The following is a 21,862-nucleotide window of genomic DNA, read 5'->3' as shown; positions in this document are numbered from 1 at the left end:
TAGGTTAAGGAAGAGGTTCTGTAGAAAGAAAGAAAGAAAGAAAGAAAGAAAGAAAGAAAGAAAGAAGGAAGGAAGGAAGGAAGGAAGGAAGGAAGGAAGGAAGGAAGGAAGGAAGGAAGGAAGGAAGAAAGGAAGGAAAGTGAAGACACCTGATACTGACTTTTGGCCTCTAGATATGCACATGCCTGCACACACACACACACACACACACACACACACACACACACACACACACCCTGGCTAGACCATTCTCTGGAGAACAGAGTATCAACAAGCTGAACAAGATGACCACCTAGAGAGAACTATGGGTGAAATTTGAAGACACCAGCCCTACAGATGTCCATGGTAGAGCTCCACACAGGCAGACTGGACAATCACAAAATATCTATGGGTGAGAACCTCCTGCTGCATCTCCCAGCTCCACCATGGCATGCTTTGAACCTCCACAGAATTCTGAGTCCTAGGCCCTGCTCAGACTTAAAAAACAGTTGGCCCTAGGCTTGGCGGGGAAGTGGCAGAACAGAGGGAAAGTCACAGTGGGCACTGACCCCCACCACAACATTACAGGGGAAGGACGTGACCTCAGGTTCCTACGGAACACAGAAGCTCTTCTCAAATAGGATTCTTCCAGTAGGGTTAGATTCCTGTTACCAAATTAAAAAGCAATGGCCTGTATGCCTATGGTTTCAAGGCTGCCCACCCTTCACTGAGCAACCAGTAAGGGGGTGGAGTCTTCAGGTTCTATTTATAGATATTTGTACCTTGGCATCCATGTTTATGCAAGAAATACAATCAAAGAAAAAGAGGCTATCAAGGGAAGAATGAGAGAACTAGAGAGAGAGTAACTAGGAGCAGCTGGAGGGAGGGAAGGAAGAGATGGAAATGATTTAATTCTATTTCAATTAAAATCATTAAAAAATAGGAGGAGGCGGAGGAGGAGAGAAGAGAAGAAGAAGAAGAAGAAGAAGAAGAAGAAGAAGAAGAAGAAGAAGAAGAAGAAGAAGAAGAAGAAGAAGAAGAAGAAGAAGAAGAAGAAGAAGAAGAAGAAGAAAATAGAGAGGGAGAAAAGAAGCTTGGGGCCTGGCTGTGGAGGCCGCTCAGTCTGTAAAGTGCTTTCCTTGAAAACAAGAACTCGGCTTGCTTATCATCCTGATAGGGAGACACAGGCAGAGCCCTGGGGCATGATGACCAGTCTTTGAGCCTGCATGAATAGTAGCTCTCTCTTCTCCTCTCTCTCTCTCTCTCTCTCTCTCTCTCTCTCTCTCTCTCTCTCTCACACACACACACACACACACACACACACACATACACACACACCATAAACAATGGCCCTGTTTACGCTCTTCTGTTCCTGAGGAGCATCGAATAGAAACTCTGGTATCTAAGATGAAATCTCTAAGGGTCACCTGCATCAGCCATTCAGACAGAAGGATACGGTGAGGACTGGCATCCCTGGTGAGACAGGTCTGAGGCCCTCACAGCCATGTAACCTGCGTACAAATGGAAAGGACCAGCAGTGTCTACGGTGTCCACTCATGAACTTACTCCTCGGCACGCTGTGTTCCCATCCCTTCCTAGCAACAGAAGTGATTCCAGAAGTCGACTCCCCGACAAGCCCCATTCAAAGCAGCTGTTTTCTTCATGATTGACTCTTTTCTGAGTAAATCCTCCAGAATCAAGCTGCTTGAAGGGTAATTGTTCCTGATCATCATCGTGTTTTCTCATCTGTGCAGCTGTGGTATTGAACCACTGTAATATCAACTGGCTGGTGCGGTGATCGCTGGTTCGCTTCCCGCCGTCATTGTGCCTTCACAAGGTTTCTTCTTTTCGTTTTGGAGGCTGAATGTTCCAGTTTTGAGGGAGAGATTTCCTTCCTTCCTCTTTCTTTTTCTTTTCTTCCTTGTGCTCTCTCTCTCCCTCTCTCTCTCTCTCTCTCTCTCTCTCTCTCTCTCTCTCTCTCTCTCTCTCTGCCTTTCTGTGTCTTTCTCTGTCTCTCTCTCTCTGTTATACAGTTAATGCAGAGTAGAGCTTTCCATTATAAAATTAAAAGCCTGACTTTAAGATCTCAATAAGTTGGCAGGAGCCCGTCTATTGAAAAAAATCTTTGCAGGTAGAGATACTGGCCTATCTCAGTGGCCTGAAAATCACCTGAGTAATCTTCGGATCAACACACAGGATCCTCTTTAAGGGTTTAGTTGTAAAATGGGGGTGCCCACTGTTCTCAGCATGTCCAGGTACATACACTAATGGTATCACAAATCACAGTGACCTCTGAGTCTTCCGTCTTGGACTCTGACTTGTAAGTCATCCCTGAGGGACCAGAGACCTCTGGAGAGCAGGAGGTTCTGGGAGCCAGAACCCTGGCCCTGTGGTGGGGCTGTCATTGGAGCTTGAAGTGTATACCAGAGAGGCCTGATGGGGACACACGGGCAGTTCTCCCCATCATCCCCTGACTCTGCACCTCCATTTGCTGCTTTGAGGGTCCAGACCATTAGCCCCAGCTTACCTTGGAGAAACTCTATCAGTTCACACAGTGGGAGCCACTCATCACGGACCAAGCCCTTTTCCCAGCATGGGTGACAAACTGGAGTGCAGAAAAGGGAAGCCAGTTGGAGGGGAGGAGAGAGCAAACAAGAGAGGGAAGAGGAAGCAGCCTAGAGCCCAAAGAGAGGGCTGCGTCTCTAGGGAAATACTTCCCCTATTTCCACCCGGAATCCACCATGGCCTGTGACTCCTGGTTCCCCCATTGTCTCCTGTGCCCTACTCTACGTTCTCAGATCTCAGATAGCATAGCTTTATCCTGCTTGCCTGATACCAGGTTTCAGCTACAGACCTGGCACGGAGTGGCTTCCTTGGGAGGAGGAGGGGGTTGTGGGTTAAAAGAGGAGTAGATCAGCTCAGCCAGGGACCCCAGGTGTGCTCAAGGGCTTGTGTAACAATTAGGCTCACAGACACAGTTAACCCTTTAGATAAGTGTCACAGAGAGTTAAACTGACGTTGCGATAATATGTGTTTAGTTGACTCAGTCCTGCGACAGTCCAGTTGTGAATGTCTCAACAGAGAGCCTCATCTTTTTCTCCATTAGTGAAGGAACCATCAAGGCTCCCATAAGATACTCAGTGGTCCTTTGCATCCTTGGAGTCTTCCTGAGTTCTGGTGTATGTAAAGGGCCCCAGAGATCCCCCAAAGCTTGGCCAGATTTCTGCAGAAAGACAAGTGGATATGGATCTGGGACATTGGCTTTTAGAATTCTCCCTAAATGCTGTGGGAAAAATTACACCAAGGGTGGACATTACATTGATTGGAACCAGAGGGAAAGCCAATTAAGCAAACAGCCACAGGTCCGAAGTGATGCCAAAAACATGGAGTCCCTGTGAAGGTTTAGAAAGCACCTGGGTGCATCGATGGGACAGGGGATTTGTGAGCCTCGGGTTCTAAGACCGCAGGTGACATGCTGGCTAGCAGTAAAGCTCAATCATCTACAGACTGCACAGTAGGGGTGGCTGCTCCACCCCATCCCAGTGACAAGGTGACAATACATCAGTGCTGAGAAGCAGCCGGCCCCGTGAGTCTCATCATAGACACGGGGAGTGCGCAGATGCATCACCATCAAGGTCAAGGTGACGAAAACGCATCCCTAGTGACCCCACGCACCCTGTGCCTGGACTTGGCTGAACTCACCAGTGGGCATTGTGGCCTTGAGTATCTCAGCAAAACGAAGGTTTGAGCAGAGGGAACTCCTGCTATTTCTTCAACCCCCAAGATCTGTGCAGGTGTGAAATTGTGAACCTGCTTCAAGAGGAGAAGAAACTGGCACTTAAATACTCCATACAGGATCTTCCCCCATCCTGTGCACAAACTAGGGTTCTCCACAGGGACAGAACAGACAGAAGGGATTAAATAGCTTGACTTTCCTGATTCGGGCTGATCAGTCCAACAGTGGCTGTGTGTGCATGGGAGAGGCTCCGGACTGGGTAGCTGCTCAGTCCATGAGGCTGGATGCCTCCGGAGCCTCTGTCTGGTGTGGAAGGCCTGGAGGATCCCTGTAGAGATGCCTCTTAGTCCATGTTGGAAGGCCTGGTGCCATTGAATGGTGGCAGACATGGTGGCAGCAGAGCAGATATGCTCACCAACACTAGGGGAAGGCTGACAGGCAAAACAGCAACTGTTCCTGCGGACCCCAACAGAAGGTTCCATCTATTCTGGGCAGGATCTTCTCCCTTAAGTAAATCCTTCTGGAAAATGCTCTCAATAGACACACTCAGAGGCATGTCTCCTAGTGAATCCCAGAGTCACCTGACATCCAAGATGAACCATCACGTCACGTCCTCCTGTCCCTAGCCCTTATAGGCTAAGTTTTAACAAATTTCTTCCCATATCCATCACAGCATTCATGGGAATGTGTGTCAATGTTTCCAGCCACTTAACAACATGCTGAGACTTTCTCACACTAAATGAGCGTTGGGAGCCTGTGAACAGTGTGAGCAGTGTGAACAGTGTGGGTAGTGTGAGCAGTGTGAGCAGTGTGAACAGTGTGGGCAGTGTGGGCCTGTGAGCAGTGTGAGCAGTGTGGGCAGTGTGGGCAGTGTGGGCAGTGTGAGCCTGTGAGCAGTGTGAACAGTGTGGGTAGTGTGAGCAGTGTGAGCAGTGTGAACAGTGTGGGCAGTGTGGGCAGTGTGAGCCTGTGAGCAGTGTGAACAGTGTGGGCAGTGTGGGCAGTGTAAGCAGTGAGGGCCTGTGAGCAGTGTGAGCAGTGTGACCAGTGTGGCCAGTGTGAGCCTGTGAGCAGTGTGGGAAGTGTGAGCAGTGTGAGCAGTATGAGCAGTGTGAGCCTATGAATGACGGTTACCCTTTGTGACAGGAATTCTGTAGCTGTCCATCACCCATGAGAGGCACAGTGCAGAGGACTCTGTCACTCAATGAATGTTCCAAAACTGTCACTTAGCACTTAGCACTTATTTTCCAAAGACAAGAATGAGTGTGCATGTTTTCCCTGCTGGAAATTACTATGCCTTTATTCTGTTTAACCGGTAACACCTCTGGGCTCTTAGAAATTATATTCACTCAGAGATCAAGCCGTTGTTCTCATTTGTCCCAACAGAAAACTATAAACTGCCATTGGATCTGCAGAGCCCCAGCTCAGTCAATGCCCAGACAACAATGGCAGCCACCAAACTCACTGCCACCCAGAATTCTCAGCCTGGTCTCTGCTTGTACACTTTGGCGGAGGCACTGCCCTCAAATGGGAAGCTTGTCCCCCACCCCTCCCCTCCCTCTCCCTCATCCCCACATTTTCACCCTCCCTCCCTCTCTCCCACCTTCCCTCCCTCCTCTTTCTCTCTTGCTCTTTCTTTTGCAGACTAATTTACATTCTTTATTTCCCGCTCCCCAAACACAGCCTTGCTTACAGCTTTTCAGCTTCTTCTAATAAACATCAGGTTCACTACTAGGCTTTCAATTTGGTCACGTTTGATTTGAACAGTGGAAAGTGGTCCATGGGATGGTATGTAGCCTTTAGCCTGAGACAATTGTTTAAAAAGACCAAGCAGAGCCAGAAGAGACCATCAAACCACCCCAATCAATGCACAGATACATGGGAAATCAGGACTGTGTGTGTGTGTCTTGTGTACCTATCCTTTTGTAGGATCACACGTAAAGGCAGATGTGTGTGCCTCTGTATACACATGTGTATACAGTTCATACATTGGGTATCTTCCTAGGTTGCTTCCCCATCCCCTGTTTTGAAGCAAAGTCCCTCACTAAATCTGGAGCCTGACAGTCCAGCTAAACTGAATGGCAGGAAGTCTGTAAGAACTCACACCACCACACCTGTTGTTTGTTTTCCCTAAAATCCTCGGAGGTTGAACTCAGATCCTCAAGTCAACATAGCAGGGACTTGGTTAACTGAGCTGTCTTCCCAGACTCCAGGAACTAATTTTCATGTGCAGCTGAGATGTTGGTGGTCACCTGTTTGTGGCAACAGCAAGCGAAGACAACCACCCCGGGGTCTTTCCTTGCCACTCACCGTCAGAGGCATGCATTTGCCAATGAGCATGGGTGGTGTGAACCCTGGCCAAGCATGCATGTCACAAACAAAATGCCCTCCATTTTTCCAAGTGGTAATCTGATGTCTGGTCCCAGGTTCTATCCACTCAAACATGAAGAACGATGTATCCGCCTGTTTCACGTATACTCAGTCCTGTGGTTACAATTAAACATGTACAAAGAAGATGGCAGTGGCCGGAGAGGGCCTCTAGACAGCCTGACACTGAGACAGTCCGCTGCCGAGAACCCTTTCCCCAACCGTGACCTAGAGACCTCCCTGCTCCTGCACTTACGTCTCTAGCCATGGCCAGTGACCTCAGGAATTTGGCAGTGTCCCTTCTCAGCACCACACCGCCTAGCCTCACAAGAACAGCTAGGTCCTCTCTGCTCTGGGACCCAGCATGCTCTGGGGCTTTGGCTGCCTGTCCGGGTGGTTCACCCATGAAGCAGGGGCGGGTCATTTCTCTAGTCCTCACAGTGCCTCCTCCCTGGATGGATCATTCTCACCTCTCCGGCCTCCAGGAGGATCACCAGGTGGGGTTTCAACTCTCTTCTCACGCCTGCTGTCTGCCTGGAGGTTCAGATTCTAGAACACTGTTGGAACTGACCTATACAACAGTACCTGAAATGAGGCATGGTGGTTAAGAAAGAACGAGACAGAAGGCAGAAAAGAGAACCCAGGACGCTCAGTGAGTACCGCAGCACTGGCTTTATTTCTCATCGCCCTTTTATACCCAAAGCAGAAGGCAGGGAGCAAAAGACTTCCTTACCACGGTCCAAGGAGCAAACAAGGATAATCCCTCCTTAATTCTCAGAACATCTAGTAACCATACCTTTGGTCAGACATCCTGTTATTTGACCTTGAAGAGCAAGAACAAGCTTGAACTTTCTGACCTTAAGTCAAGATGGAATGGAGTTCCGTGGGCTCCTGTAAAACACAAAGCCAGAAAGAACTTCCGTGACCTCAAGTTCTGGTGTGAGCGTTCTCACAGAGAAGAGCCACTGAGTGCTTGAAAGGTCTTCACGGGGCAGAGGTGACACTTTCTAACGTACCGCTGAGACCAGAGTGGCTGGCTCAAAACCTGGCCACAGCACAACGAAAAAGCTCAGCATGCAACTTTCTCATGAAGGCCTTCATACTTTGCATTGTGTACCCAGCCAAATGAAAATGAACCCAGTGGTGCAATATACAGAAAGGACCATACACTGTGAGCAGCACACACTGTGAGCAGCACACACTGTGAGCAGCACACACTGTGAGCAGCACACACTGTGAGCAGCACACACTGTGAGCAGCCAGGCCATTCCTGGAACTCATGTCTGGTTTTGTTTCTGAGGATCAACTAATGGAACACATCAAACCAGTAGGGTGGAAAACCCACAAATCTGTAAGATCATCTCAGTTAACACGGAAGCTTCCACCAAGACTTAGCCATCACGACAAGAATGTGGTAGGGAGTGGGAACAGTATGACTCTTCCCTGGCTTGATAAAGGACTTCTCAGCCAGCGTGGCTCATTAGGAGCCCTGTGAAGGGGTCTCTGCTCTTACAGCTTCTCCCCATCTTGCACTGGAGAATGATGCCAAAGCAATCAAACAAGAAAACCAAATGTGTGACTTGTAGATTGGAAAAAAAAAATCTCTTCTGGCAGATAACTTAATTTGTATATTCAAATCTTAAGAAACCAAAATTTATAGAAATAATATATAATCCAGTATATATAAAATATAAATTCGGCACCAGACATATATTGCTTTTTTATGCAATAACAATAAACACATCAACAGAAAAGTGAGAAAATGTTTCCATTCTTAATAGCACTGGACTAGTAAAAGACACAAAAACATACTTTACCAAAAGCTTTGTGATATAAGCATTCTGAATACAATAGAACATTATCAGAAGAAACCAAGATGACCAAGTGAGTAGACCCTTCAATCCCAGATTTGCAGGCTCACCTTTGCTAGGATGCTGCTGTTTCCAGCACACCAGCTGCCAGACTCTAATTCTTTTTTCCTTTAGAATTTGACACTAAAACACAGATGGCCTATTGAGGTATCCAGAAATACCAAGAAAAAACTGTTCTTTTTTAGACAGATAGAAAGTTGAGTACTCAACTAGTTACAGTAGATGCTAGACAACCTTAAAACCTGAGCTGGATTCCAGGAAATAGAAGTATGAGGTGAGGTGGTGCCTATATACAGCTTCCGCACTTGTGACAGAGACCCACCAAGAAGCTAGTGGGCCAGCTGTCATGCAGGAAACACAAAACAGAAACATGACAGGGAACATAATCTACTCCCCAAACTGTCCTCTGACCTTCCCATGCTCTCTCTCCCCCCCTCTCTCCCTCTCTCCCTTACCTTCTCTGTTTCTCCTGCCCTCATCCTTTTTCTCTCCCCATCCCTTCCCCCCCTCTCTCTCTCTCACACACACATGCACACATGCACACACATGTGCACATACACACGCACACACATGTGCGCGCGCGCACACATGTGCACACGCACACATACACACACTAAATCAGAAAGCTGATAGTGGTCAGCAGAGCCCAGGAGAGTAGTGTAGGACGGAAAGGAAAGGGGCATCCTTGACAAGCATCACATTTGGCTAGAGGTAGGCTGTGTCCAGTAGTAGAGTGGATTCCACATAGCTAATGGTTGCTCCAAAACAAGTTGAAAAGAAGACAAAGATGGGACTCACGCCCTCCCCTGTTACAGCTTGGTCCAGAGCTGCAGTCGTCAGGACAGTCAGCACCAGGGTTGGGCAGGTTGGCTGGTGGCTCTAGCCCTGCCACAACAGCCAGTTCCCTCCCAACCAGGAGAGTTCAGTGAACAGAACATGAGCAGTGCTAAGACAACTGGACACCTGTGTAGAAGAATACATCCGGACTTTTCCATACACTGTATTAAGAAAATAAATAAATATTGTTGGTAGCAGTGAGACCCCAGATCCTGAATTTCTTGTAGTCCCCTGATCTGAGTGCCTACAGCTGCTCTGAGCACGAGACCTTCAGGAGTTCCTGGTGGCAGGAGAGTGGTTTCTGGTGGGTTTGGCTGGGGCATGGCTATCTCTATATAATCTGCCCCTGAACACAATAAAGGGGGCATTCTTGGGGAATTCAAGGATGAACCCTGTCGCTGTCTGTCTGTGTGTGTCTGTGTATTTTAACCTCCAGCCCCTTGCCCGAAGCTCGGTAACTGGGTAATAGCGCACAGAGCGCAGACACAGGGGTGTGGTGCACGGCAAAATATGAAATAAAAATCTAAATATACAAATTAAAACTGCAAAACCCTGGGTGGAAAAAAGTGAAAATCCTCATAACTTATTCTAGACAGTAATTTCTCATATTGGATGCAGGAGGAAAAGAAGATTAACAAGAGGAGGCACAGATGAACCCCACATCAAAAACACCCCAAAATTATGCACTAAATGACTACAAGGAAATTGGAAAGGTTGAGAGAGAGAGAGAGAGAGAGAGAGAGAGAGAGAGAGAGAGAGAGAGAGAGATCATGTGTAAGCTGTGACTTGCATCTAGGTGATACAAAGAGCTATTATAACTCAATAATAAAAAGGCAAATGATTCAATTTAGAAACTGGCAAATGATATGAATAGACAGATTCTCCAAAGAAGACACATGAATGGGCAACAGCCCATGAAAAGACTCTCGGTGTCTTCAGCCACCAGGGAAATGCCAATCAACCTCTCAGACAGACACCAGGTACTTGCAGAGCAGAAGCTAATGAGGAAAGACACAAACCCTTACACAATACTGGTGGGGACTTAAAGCAACAGCCATGGTTTGGCCACTCAAATGGTCAGCCATAAACTTATCATATGAACCAGCCATTAAAGTCCACTCCTAGAGACCATGTGCAGACATGGGAGCGAGAACATTTACCTAGTGCAGAGGTGTCCTGTGTTCAGAGCAGCGCTTCTCACATCAGACAGAAAGTAGGAACAAGAAAACAAAGGAATAAACGGTGTGGGAGGGCCTTCTGTCTATGTGTTGCTTTTATTGGTTAATGAATAAAGAACTGGCTTGGTCTATAGCATGGAAGGAGGAAGGCAGAGTCAGAGGGAGAAACCATAGAGCCTCTGGAGACAGACACTGGGAATTTTACCAGGTAAGCTGCAGCCACATGGCGATATACAAATTAATAGAAATTGGTTAAATTAATATAAGAGTTAGCCAATAAGAAGCAAGAGCTAATGGGCCAAGCAGTGATTTAAATAATACAGTTTCTGTGTGATTATTTCAGGGCTAAGCGGGCAGGAACTTACTGGTGGCCTCCCTCCAACAAATAAATCCTAATATAGCCACACAGTATGATAGTCCACAATAAAGGGAGTGAAGAACATATGCCTACTGCCACATACATGACCTGCCTCAATGCTGCTGTATGATCACGTGCTTGAAATCTCCAGGAAGGTTTACCTGTGGAAACAGAGAGCTGACGAGCTGTTAGAGCATGCTCTGCTCCTGCACAGGACACAAGTTCAGTTCCCAGCACCATGCTGGGAGGCTAAAACCCTCCATAACTGTAGCTCCGGGATATCCAACGCCCTCTGCTGGTCTCCATGGGCACTGCACTTAGATATATACACACACACACAAACGCACACACATTAACACACACACTTTAAAAATAAAATTCATCTTTTAAAAAGATAGAAGATAGAGTGATGACTGCTGAGGGCTCGGCTTTGGAGCTGCAAAGATGAAAGATGAAGGCTAAGGCGATGTGTAAGTCCTTGGGATAATAAAGCATTTAAAATTGACTATAATGTTGGACCAGAGCTCTAAATGACCTAAAACCACAGAGCTGTACCAGGTAAGTGGGCAGTGTGCTACACCTCAAGGCCTTTAGAAAAGAGATGGGGGGGGGGGCTGTGCTGATATCTGCAGTGGAAGAACTGTGTTGGTATCTAGAATGGAGACCATGTTGCTCTCTCCAGTGAGGACAATGTGGATATCAGGAGTGGGGGCTGTGTTGATATCAGGAATGGGGGTTATGTTGATATCAGGAGTGGGGGCTGTGTGGATATCAGGAGTGGGGGCTGTGTGGATATCAGGAGTGGGGGCTGTGTGGATATCAGGAGTGGGGGCTGTTTGGATATCAGGAGTGGGGGCTGTGTGGATATCAGGAGTGGGGGCTGTGTTGATATCAGGAGTGGGGGCTGTGTTGATATCAGGAGTGGGGGCTGTGTGGATATCAGGAGTGGGGACTGTGTGGATATCAGGAGTGGGGGCTGTGTTGATATCAGGAGTGGGGGCTGTGTTGATATCAGGAGTGGGGGCTGTGTTGATATCAGGAGAGTGGGGACCGAGTTGCTATCATCAATGCTATTCTTGTCAGTGAGTTTGTACAGCTGATAAGTAGCTTAGTCACCCCTACTTAGTTCTATTTTTCTCTGCTGAAGGATAGAGACCATGGGGATCAAACATGGAAACAGAAGTGGAGTTCATGCCAGCCCCAGCAGTGCCTGTGGGCTCTGAGGCAGCACCATCAACACGGTGGGGTCAGTAGGGCAGGGGTGTCAATTTATTTATTCATTTTTATGGAACATATGTTCCAGTTTAACAACAACAACCAGACAAATAAAAGAAGCAATTAATAAGTTTAATTGGCCAAATTTCTCTACAGCTCATCCCCATCTCAGATGGAGATTTTAATTAACTAATTAGAAGTGCCGCGCGCCATAGTCTTATTAGCAGCCTCTTTAATGAGAAGGCTAACACGGTCCTTGTTACATTTGCTGGTTTGTTTCACTCACCCATCTCAATGCTATTCATTGATGACCACAGAACTCTTAACAGCCGAGTCTTGAATTCGTGGGACGTTCAAGAAACAAAGAGGATGCAGGGACTCCACTTGAGGAACAAGCCCTTGGCCAAGTGTGTGTGTGAAGCCAAGGGACAAGTACATGGCCAGGTGGATGTGTACAGCCTTCACTTCACACAGAACATGCCTTTGAGTCAGAGAATACAGAGCAAGTGGCTGGTGCTAGGGGATCCCTAAAGGATTCGTCTGAGGACTGAGAATCCCACAGTGCTGAAAGGACAACCCAGAAAGGTCAGCTAGAACAGTGATGGGCACTGGCACAGGGCAAGGAGCGGGAGCACCCACTCCAGTCCACTTGGAGGAGTTAGTAATTCAGGGGGTGCTGCGCAAGGTGTACAAATTTAAGGTCGATTTTGTTACATTGTGTATATGTATTTCAACTCTTGTTCAACGTATTTTGTTTATGTAGCTCATTTAAAAATGCAATGCATAATAAAGAAATGCAAAAATAACCAAACTGTAGTTCCTGTTATTTAGGTTTTCTAAATATACAGAGATATATTTCAGTGAGATAATCTTCAACACTTCAAAGACTTACAGAATATGGCATTAAAATGTTTTAAGAACTGAGACTTTTCTTGACAGTGAGACATGTCTGCTTCTGCCAGTACCAATTACTTCAGAGAGGTTGATGGGCATTGAAGAACCTCATTATGGAATTTACCTTCAATGTGACAAAGATAGCCATTTGGGCAAGAAACTGCTCTTGCCTGGACTGTTTGATGGTATATTGTATGAACTGGACATGCAGGACCCACAGAAAAGTGACTGCTAAACATTCCAAAAGGTGAGATGGTCCTTCAGGGTTCCTGCTTCACAGAAGAAACTTCCAGACATTCTGCAGGACGCAGAAGGAAGTGACTGTCAAACTGTCAAGATAGGCGAAACAGCCTTTCAAATTTCCTGCTTCATGAAAAAGTCTCCCAGATACTATGGACCTGTAGGCTGAAGATTGGGTGACTGTCCAGGTAGCGAGATGTCTCTGTAAATGCTAGAACTTTGGAAGTTACTTACACTGCACTTCCTGTTAACTTGGGTAATATTATAGCCTTCTGGAATCTTTGATGGAGTTGAAGAATGGATAGTTATAGTTTTCCTTAGTTACGATAAAAAATAAATTAGATATAAACTTTAGACTCACAAAGTTAGGATAGATGATATGTTCTTTAATTTGCCAAAAGTAAATGCACTAAATATTATAACTATAATTCTTGCTTGATACCTGTTTCCTTATATATAACTTTACTATGTTAAAGTTAAAAACCTTCCTTTTTATTTAGACGGGAAAGTGAAGTGGCTGTTGGGCTCTTACCACTGTGGAGAAGTTCTGAGCTCCAGCCTTTCTGGCCTGTTCCGGGCCACTGATCTGGGTTCCCAGCAGCCATCAGTGCTGTCGTCCAAGGAGAGCTTACTTTCTCCCCAGGAATCATGCATTTTAAAGGAGTGTTTTCCTCATCGACATCTGTGGCTGCTTTCGTACAGTTTGTCATATCTCACCCATCACTGCCAGAGGCATCCTTTCTAATAGCTGCATAAAATTCCACATTATAAATGTCCCAATTTTTAATCCTTGATGGATGGATACTCAGTTTGTTTCTGGACTGTTTTGTTTTCTTTTTATATATACCGAAAGAATCTTGGGCATGCATATTCATGAGTCTGTGCTCTCGTTTCCGAAGGATCAGCTCAGATCTCAGAACGCCTGCCTCCTGGTTCACATCCACACCTACGTGTGTTTTGAGAGGTCACTTATACGGGTTGATAGACACGTGGTATCTGACAGCCTCCAGATTCACCCCTCATTTCCACACTTGTTACTTATAAAATCTTATACTTACACACTAGTTGCAAAATTGATATACTACACACTTGAGTACACATGGAGATAGGTACAATGCACACACACACACACACACACGAAAAACAGGGAAAAAACAAGCAACCTCCTCTTGCCTAATGGCAACACCATGTAACTCGCTGTGCCCGCCCCTCGTTGATGGTTTGAAGACCTGATCTTAAGATCTGAAATGAATTACATAGTCAATTCTTTCAATTGTCTCAATAATTCTTTTTATAACTGTTTTAATTTTTAATCCAGGAAAAAAATTCAGGGTAATTAAGGATCAGAAATTCTTTTGGTTGCAAAGATTCCTTTAATCCCCTCGAATCCGGAATAGCTCCCTAGACTTCACTTGTATTTCCCGACAAGGCACTGATGCCCTGGTACATCTGGGTAATTAATTTGCAGAGGACCCCTCAGTTGTACTTATGTGATCTGATCCTGGACAATCATTTCTCATGCAGTGTCCCCTTTGCTGGGCAGTCCATTGGGTTTGTGAAGCCATTGTGGTCCTTTGTTCATCTCTGAGGCTTCATCAGCGCACTCAGGAAGTGTCTGCCTCCTTGCTTATTAAGCTCTCCTTTGCCCTCAGTAATTAGTAAGTGATCCGTGACACTGGAGCTCTTGGTGCCGAGGACAACCTCTTCAGCAGGCTTCTTCATCCCATGCTGCGAGCGTCCATTGATGTCCGCGCCTCAGTCAGTTCTGATCACTGTGGCTAGGAAGTGACAACTTAAGATGTATTTCATTCCTCTCCCTTCAGTGGCTAATAATTCTAAATTTTTTTTTAAAAAAGAGTTTTTTCATGTTCCTGACTTCAAACTCCTGTTTATTTGAGTTACTAAGAGTTGGCTGGTGGACTGGCTGCCTGAGTGCAGATTATACCCACGGAAAGTCTTCCCCCTATTTGATGGAGTAAATACTCACCTTCCTCTCTATGCTAAAATGGCCTTGGGCCTGAATCGCTGCCGTCTCCTGAAGAGCTCTGCTGTCCCATTGCCCTTCCCCTGTTTCCAGCATTCCCAGTTTGGGAATACACGATCTGCTCCCATGCCCTCTGGGTCTTCCTGCCCTTGCTTTGCAAGTCTGGGGATCTCCTGAGTGGGTAACGCCTTTTGGCATGGAATGGTTCGTGCAGCCAGCATATGGTCTTTCTGTACATCATTCTTCCCTTGACTTGAGTGACTGCATCCCACAGACCCTCTTCCGCATCAGGCTGGATGTGGGCCTCTTCTGGGAAGAGGGGTCTCGCTCCTATCTGGCTTGCCTGACACAGTAACAACCCTCTTCTAGCTTCTTGTTCTTGGGTAACTTCACACACCCCAGTTTCTGGGACAGTAAAGCAATTCCCAAACCAGTACCCAGCCTCCTAGGCTTCCTTCTCTGACACCCGATATCTCTATCAAGTCACTGAATTCTGCCCAACTTGATCCAGAAATGTCTGGAGAGTGTGTTTTCCTCTCCACCTGCCTCTGCCAACACCAGCACCAGATCTCATCTCCACAACTGCCCGACATCATGCTGGAACCGCCTCTCCAGAAGGCATGAGTTTGCAGGTATGTCCCTTGGGTGCACCACTTTTGCCTGAGAAAACTCTTCATGCAATTGGACAGCATAGCACCTGCCCAGCGTCCATGTTCTCTCAAGAGGGCAAGCTGAACCATCACATTGATTCCATGGGGATGGAGAGACTCCTTCAACGTCATGCTTTTTCTCATCTTTCAGACAGGACTGAGGCTCCACAGTCTTAGAGGCGGAGTGCTGAGCTGATAGGCATGAAGAAGAGCCAAAATCTGGAAAGACTACTGGGGGTTTCTTCTCCCTGGGAGATACAAACTTGAATCTTGTCTAACCCACCCTAGATCCCAGCTGCCCCCACACAGCACAAGGAAAGTCCCTCTGAGAAGCAGCGGGAATCGTGCTGTGAGTGAGTCGGTATGAATACAGATGAGTGACATTTTCCCTGCTCACTGGAACTCGCGAGTCCACTAGCCAGTGAGCTCCTGCATCCCCTGGACCAGCCACACTGGGCACACACAGGACACAGCGTAAGTACTCACATAAGTAAGACACACATTCTGGGCGTGCGTCTTTGGGGCCTTTAACTAATGACTTCCACGTGCCTAATACCAACTGCATGAAGTCACACTTCCTTTATTTAGTCTGAGCTGATTTTCTTTACATTGTACGCAGTGCCTTCCAGACTTGATGGCTGGGACTTGGAGAATAAACTCTTCCCCCTGCCTTGGTGCCTTCTTGGCTCAGTATGTAAAATTCACATCCTCTTCACCTGTTCTGGAAACAGCTCATGAAGTCATCTGTCTGTTCCATCTCAGATGGTTAGTGGCTGATTATGGTGTCCTGTGCCGCGCTGGGCAGTACCAGGCAGGTGTTATCATTTCCACCACCCAAAGTTGCCAGCATTCTGGCAGAATGCTTAGCCAACCCCCAGAGCTGGCACTTCTGGGTTCCATGGCTGCTCATGCGCCATCAAGCGTTCAGGCAACTTACATAGCCACCCATGGTCCTCACGCCCTATTTGATCTAGATGCAGCGTGGTCACATGATTTATGTATGCGTGGCTACATAAGCCCCTGTGTGCATGCACTAGACGGCCTTTAAAAGCTGGACACGCCTACTCCATAGTCTCTTCCACCACATTATATAGACAAATGGGCTCCGCTGTGTTATCTTGTGATCCACTTGGTAATTTCAGCGGGTATGTAGCTGAAGACTACATCTCACTCCCTGATGTCGACAGAAGTGGATAGAACACACAAGACTTATGATGACATCATTTCTCAAATGTATAGAGACTTGTGTGTTTACTCTTTTGATCAACCCAGGTTTCCTTAGATCTCTGTCCGTCCTAAGTGCTTACTTGTACATTTAAAGACCAGTCTTAAGAGGCTAGGCAAACTCCCAACATGCCCCTACTGTGCTGCTATGGTCACTGAGATAGGCTTCCTCTGGTCTAGCACTATTTTCCCAATGTCTGAACAGATTCTATAGTACTTCTCACCAGAGAGTAACGTGCACAGCCCAAGGCTTGTTAGAGAAGAGAGCCTTCTCTTTCCTCCTGTGTTTGAGGCAAAATGCACCGCCTGCAAGCTTGCCCACTCAGCAGCCGCCACTGGACACATAAACCATCGCACTGAACACACATAAACGCCAGTGTGGAAGCCCTGGCGGGTGATGAGTCCCTACCTGTTCCCAAGATTTACATTCTAGGTGTGAAAGTCAATAAAAACTAATTAGATGTTTACCTCATTTCCTTGGTAATGACCCTTACATGCCACTAATTGTCAAATTGAATCTATATGCAGACATTACCTCTACAGGGTCAGGGCTAATTTCTGCATACACAAAGAAACATCACCGTGGTTATTTATACCTGTGGCCAGCCTGCTCTGCGCAGATGCTTGGGAGCTCATTTCCATAGGAGGAGGAGCCGCAGCCCGGCAGGAGAATTAGGTATGCAGCAACCCCTCACAATAATGAGAGCTATGCACCTAATTCCCCGGCATCGCTTTAAAATTTGTTTTATTAAATAACGCTGTAATGTTATGTTAAGTAACATTGGCTTCAGCCTCATTAAATAATCCCCTTAACTATCACACTGGAAAGCTAGCATCATTAGACAAACTCCATTTGTCACGGGCTATGATGTGATGGCTACAGAGGAATTAATCAATAAATAAGGTATCACCACTCCAGCGCCACTGGAGGGGCACAAGACAGCAAGAGGCTCAAAAATACTCATTCAGAAGGGTGCTGTGGTCATTACAGTCAGAAATATCCAAGAAAGCCCAAAGGGGTCGGGTATAAACACGACCTTGCTTCTTGGCAGCTGGCTGAGAAACCTTAACAGAAGCAACCTGGGGGAGAAAGGGTTTGTCTGAGCTCCCGGTTTGAGAAAGTCTCCATCTGTCATGGTGTCATGGCAGCAGGAATGTATGGCTGATCTGTTCATTTCATGGTGAAGCAGGAGACAGAGAGATAGGACCAGAGCAAAGTGAGGATAACCTTCAAAGGCCTGCCTCCCAGGGTCCACCAGTTAGGTCCCATGCCCCAAATGTTCCATAACCCCAAACAGCACCACTGTCTGGATGCCAAATAACCGTCCACGTGAGACTGAGAGAAAGAGTCCGGCTACAAATAGTGACATTTGACCCTGGCGCCATAGACATATGGCCAACTCATAATGGAAAACACATTCAGTCAGACTGCACAAACCCATGTATTCTGCCCCAACACTGTTCAATGGTGCAACATTGCTTCTGAGAATCAAGGCAAACTCTTCAGTGTGAAGCTCTACAGAATAAAAAAATTCAGTTACAACCCTACCAGTACAGAGTAAACAAGAGGAAAGCAGGAATGGCAGGGTCAAAGCAAGACCCCAAAGAGCAAACATGGACACCTTTAAGCTCCACAGCCAATAGTCAGTGTGGAGGAGCATCCAATGAACTGTTTGCAGCCTATAACCTCGCTCTTTGAGACAACTTAGCTCCTCTCAGGCTGCCTTCACTTGGTTCCCTACAGCTTTCCCAACAGACGACCCTCATTCCTGGCATCTCCACCATCCTGGCATCTCCATTGCTACCTGAAGCTTCACCCTGAAAGGTCCATACATCAGCCACTTTGTAAGGAACCCAACCCTGCAATGCATCGACTGCCTCTTCAGTGTTCTTTCTGGAACTTGGTGCAACCCTCCCTGACCCTGTAAACTTTGTATTCCTGAATAGCCAGTGCCTGCGGGCAAAGCCAATTATTTTGCATTCTTGAGAAGCATCCAGAGCCCTTCACATCACTACATCGGAACAATGATGGTCTCTGCCCTTCACGTCACTACAGTGGAGTAGTGATGGTCTCTGAGTGTCCAGGCAGCTGAACCAAGAAAAGCAATTCACTGCATGGCTCTGTTTGAGCAGAGCCCCCTGGAGGCTCTTCCTGTCCACAAATTCCTCTCTCAGGCACTACCCTTTTTAACTTAAGTTTCTCCACTAATGGGTCTGCATTTTATACCGTGGGGCTCCCGTGTGAGTGTCTTGCTCTTCTAGAACATTTTATACTGATCCAGAGCAAAGTGCTGTTTCTCTTAATGGTGCTAATTTCTTTCTCATTGACTCTCATTCCGTCCACACCTGCCTTGTTCACAGCTGGAATGCTGCTGTGCCTTTACACACGACGCACGGTTTCCACATCCTTGTGCTCCTGTCTGTTCAGAATGATCAGTGTAAATGTGTCTAAAATCAATCAGCATCATCCATGTCGCAGTCTGGATGCGATGCTGCCTTGAAGTTTCTTCTGCCAATCAAAGTAACCCAATACTTTTGAATGTCATTAAAAGTTTCAGGACACGGGGAGAATGTAGCCTGATTATTTTGCCAGAATGCTACATGAATGATCTCTGGTCAAATTCTCATCTGAGTCCTTGTTCCCATCCAGAACCTCATGAGAATAGCCTTTACTCTTCTCCTGCCTCTCAGCACCTGGTCTTCCTTCTCAAGTCTCGTCAAAATTGCCTGTTAATCTCTGCTTAAGTACTGTAGAGTCCCCCTAGCCTGTAGCTCCAGACTTTCACAAATTCTTCTCACAAACCATTTCTAACAGTCTCAGAACCAGACGGCCAGGTTATTCATAAGAACGCCCCACTCCTGGTACCAAGTAGCCATGTAACTTCTCTTGTCATTGACAAGATACTTCACAGCAGCAATTTAAGGAAGGTTTATCTTAGCGGGTGAGCTCCATCGAGCACGGTAGGGAAACCACGGTGATGCTAATGATAGCAGAGGCATGGGGGTATGGGATGTGTATGCATGTGTTTGTAGACATGCTCACCCTTGTATACACACAGAGAAGCCAGAGATCAACCCCAGCTGTCTTCCCCAATTGCTCTCCACTTGTGTTTCAAGATAGAGCCTCCCAGTGAACCTGGAGTTCAGCGATTTCTAAGCTGGCCTGTCACTGAGCTCCATATACCCTCCTGTTTCCACCACCTAAGCCCTGGCATTTCAGAAGCATGCCACTATACCCAACTCTCTTATGTAAGTGCTGGGGTGCGCACTCACTCGGGGACTCATGATTACAGGAGGGTGGGGCCGCCCTCCTGCTTCTGAGCATGCTCAAACTGGTCTCAAATGACTCCCTTCCTTCGCCTTTTGAGCAAGTGAATGTGTGATTTTAGAGAGGCAAACTGAATGCCTAGTTGCTTAAATACGAGTTCAGACCTAACCACCAAGACTGCTTTAGAGCAGAATTTAAACACAGCCAGTCTTTCACCCCACAGCCCAGTTTGAGGGTCACTGATTTTTAGCACGCCCCCATCAGTTAAAGGTGAGAGTCATCTCAAGTGTGGGAAACCTACTTTGAACTTCTCTGCATCTTGCCTGATCCCTCTTAAAGGGTCTTGTAAAAAGGGACTTAAATTTACATCAAAATCAGTCTCGAGAGCATAGAATCAATGTGAGATTACTCGGCTCCCCAGATGACTGGCCCAGCAAGTAAAGATTTTGCTGCGCAAGCATGAGGGCCTGCGTTTGGTCCCCCAGAGCTCACAGAGAAGCAGAGCACCCTGGCCTGTGGACCCCGGTTCATCGAGTGTTCTCGGGAGGCCTATGTGTGTTCACAAACTGTAAATTAAATTTCATGTAAATTCAAGTGTCTGCTGTGGTTCTTGTGCTAGAGACATGGAGCTGTGGACTCACATGTGGTCCTGATGCTGGGAGGGCCCTGGGCATGTGGAATGGTCAGTTTTCAGACGGGTTCATCCAGGCCTCCAGGATCTAGAAGAAGAATCCTTCTGTGTAAAGATGTGTGTGCCCATCCATCATCCTGTCATTTTTTAAAAAGACCTTTAGTCTGGATGTCTTGTATCTGTCACTGGGTACGGTTCCTGTCAATTTGTATTACACAGTGTGCCTTCTGCAAGATCTTGCCCCAGGGTAACCACTCTTGGTGCCTTTTGACTGCACACACAAAATTAATGCAGTGTTAATCACTGTGATCAACTAAAAACATAGCTCACAATAAAAAGTATCTTTGAATGCTTTAGAGTTTACAGCCCCACGTGCAGACAGACGATGAGGAGCTCCTGCCCAAATCTTCCTCACTGGAGGGCTTGTCTTCAAGTGTCACTCTTGGGACCCTGGGAAGAAAGGGCCGCCTGGCTACTGTCACCTTAACATGATGAAGACCCTTGAGACATACATTTTCAACTTCGCTTTGGCAGTCACGAACACCCCCAGATACATCAATGCCATAATCCGGCCGAACGACACTTTCAGAGGAGGGAGAGGAGGTTTATAGATCCAGTGGCCAGTCTCAGCGCTGTGGTCCTCAACCTGAGACGCGCACATTTGACAGGTGTTATTTAGAACACTGTCTGGGCTTCTGGGTAGAAGACAGCCATGATTCTCTGCCTGGCTACGCCACCACCGAAATTAGCCACTGCCGTTCCCACCCTGCTCCATGTGAGGTCATTGTCTCTGCTCTGGGTGTGTATGGGTCCTTCTTCACACACTTGCTATGATGTTATTTTATCATTCTCCCAGGGTCAGGGTTGCTGTTGAAATGTAATCTCTCCAAGCGAGCCCCACACGCACGATGCAGGAGGCTCTTAAATGTTTGCTCAGTTAAGGCTGCGACTGTGCTTCAAGCCAGCTAAAGGGCACAGGGTAAACACAGCAGGCCCTGCACACACGCTCCCAGAGGTATCAGGAGCTAGCCTGGGAGGCTGCTGTGTGGGGAACAGGAAGCACGTTCTGAGTGGCTGTGTGAGTCAATATTTATTTTGTGGTGAGACTGAGAGGCCAAAGCAACCAGCACGGCCACAAGCTGTGTGCACCTAAGATGCCACTGTTCCTAACGGGTGCTCTCCAGAGTCTCCTGGGGGATCGCATAGGGCTCTTTGTGTGTGTCTTCAAGGACTGATTCCAACCAATGTGGCCGGGCGCTCCTGCACAAACCACGAGCCATGACACCTTCTGGCAGACGTGAGCGCAGGCCAATTGAGGCGGTTCTTCAGCCGGGGTTCCTCTTCTCAAGTAATTCTAGGGTGTGTCAAGTTGGGAATAAAAACTAGCCAGGACACTGTGTATCAGCCCCAAAATTAATTTAAATTATGAA

At 47.0% G+C, this 21,862-nt stretch overlaps 1 long non-coding RNA gene across 1 annotated transcript in view; it reads right to left on the bottom strand.

Moving 5' to 3' along the window:
* Nucleotides 1-6,875: 6,875 nt before the first annotated feature.
* The window catches only part of LOC119813976, a 34,841-nt gene continuing 19,854 nt past the window's right edge, over nt 6,876-21,862 (bottom strand). Inside the window, exon 3 of the long non-coding RNA XR_005285343.1 lies at nt 6,876-6,973. This is a non-coding gene — a long non-coding RNA (uncharacterized LOC119813976). The remainder of the gene's footprint in view (nt 6,974-21,862) is intronic.

This window comes from Arvicola amphibius, chromosome 5 (genome assembly GCF_903992535.2).
Source record: "Arvicola amphibius chromosome 5, mArvAmp1.2, whole genome shotgun sequence".
In the NCBI taxonomy this organism is placed as follows: Eukaryota; Metazoa; Chordata; class Mammalia; order Rodentia; family Cricetidae; genus Arvicola; species Arvicola amphibius.
The sequence above is the reverse complement of the archived record's forward strand: the minus strand, read 5'-3'. Positions and strand labels throughout refer to the sequence as shown.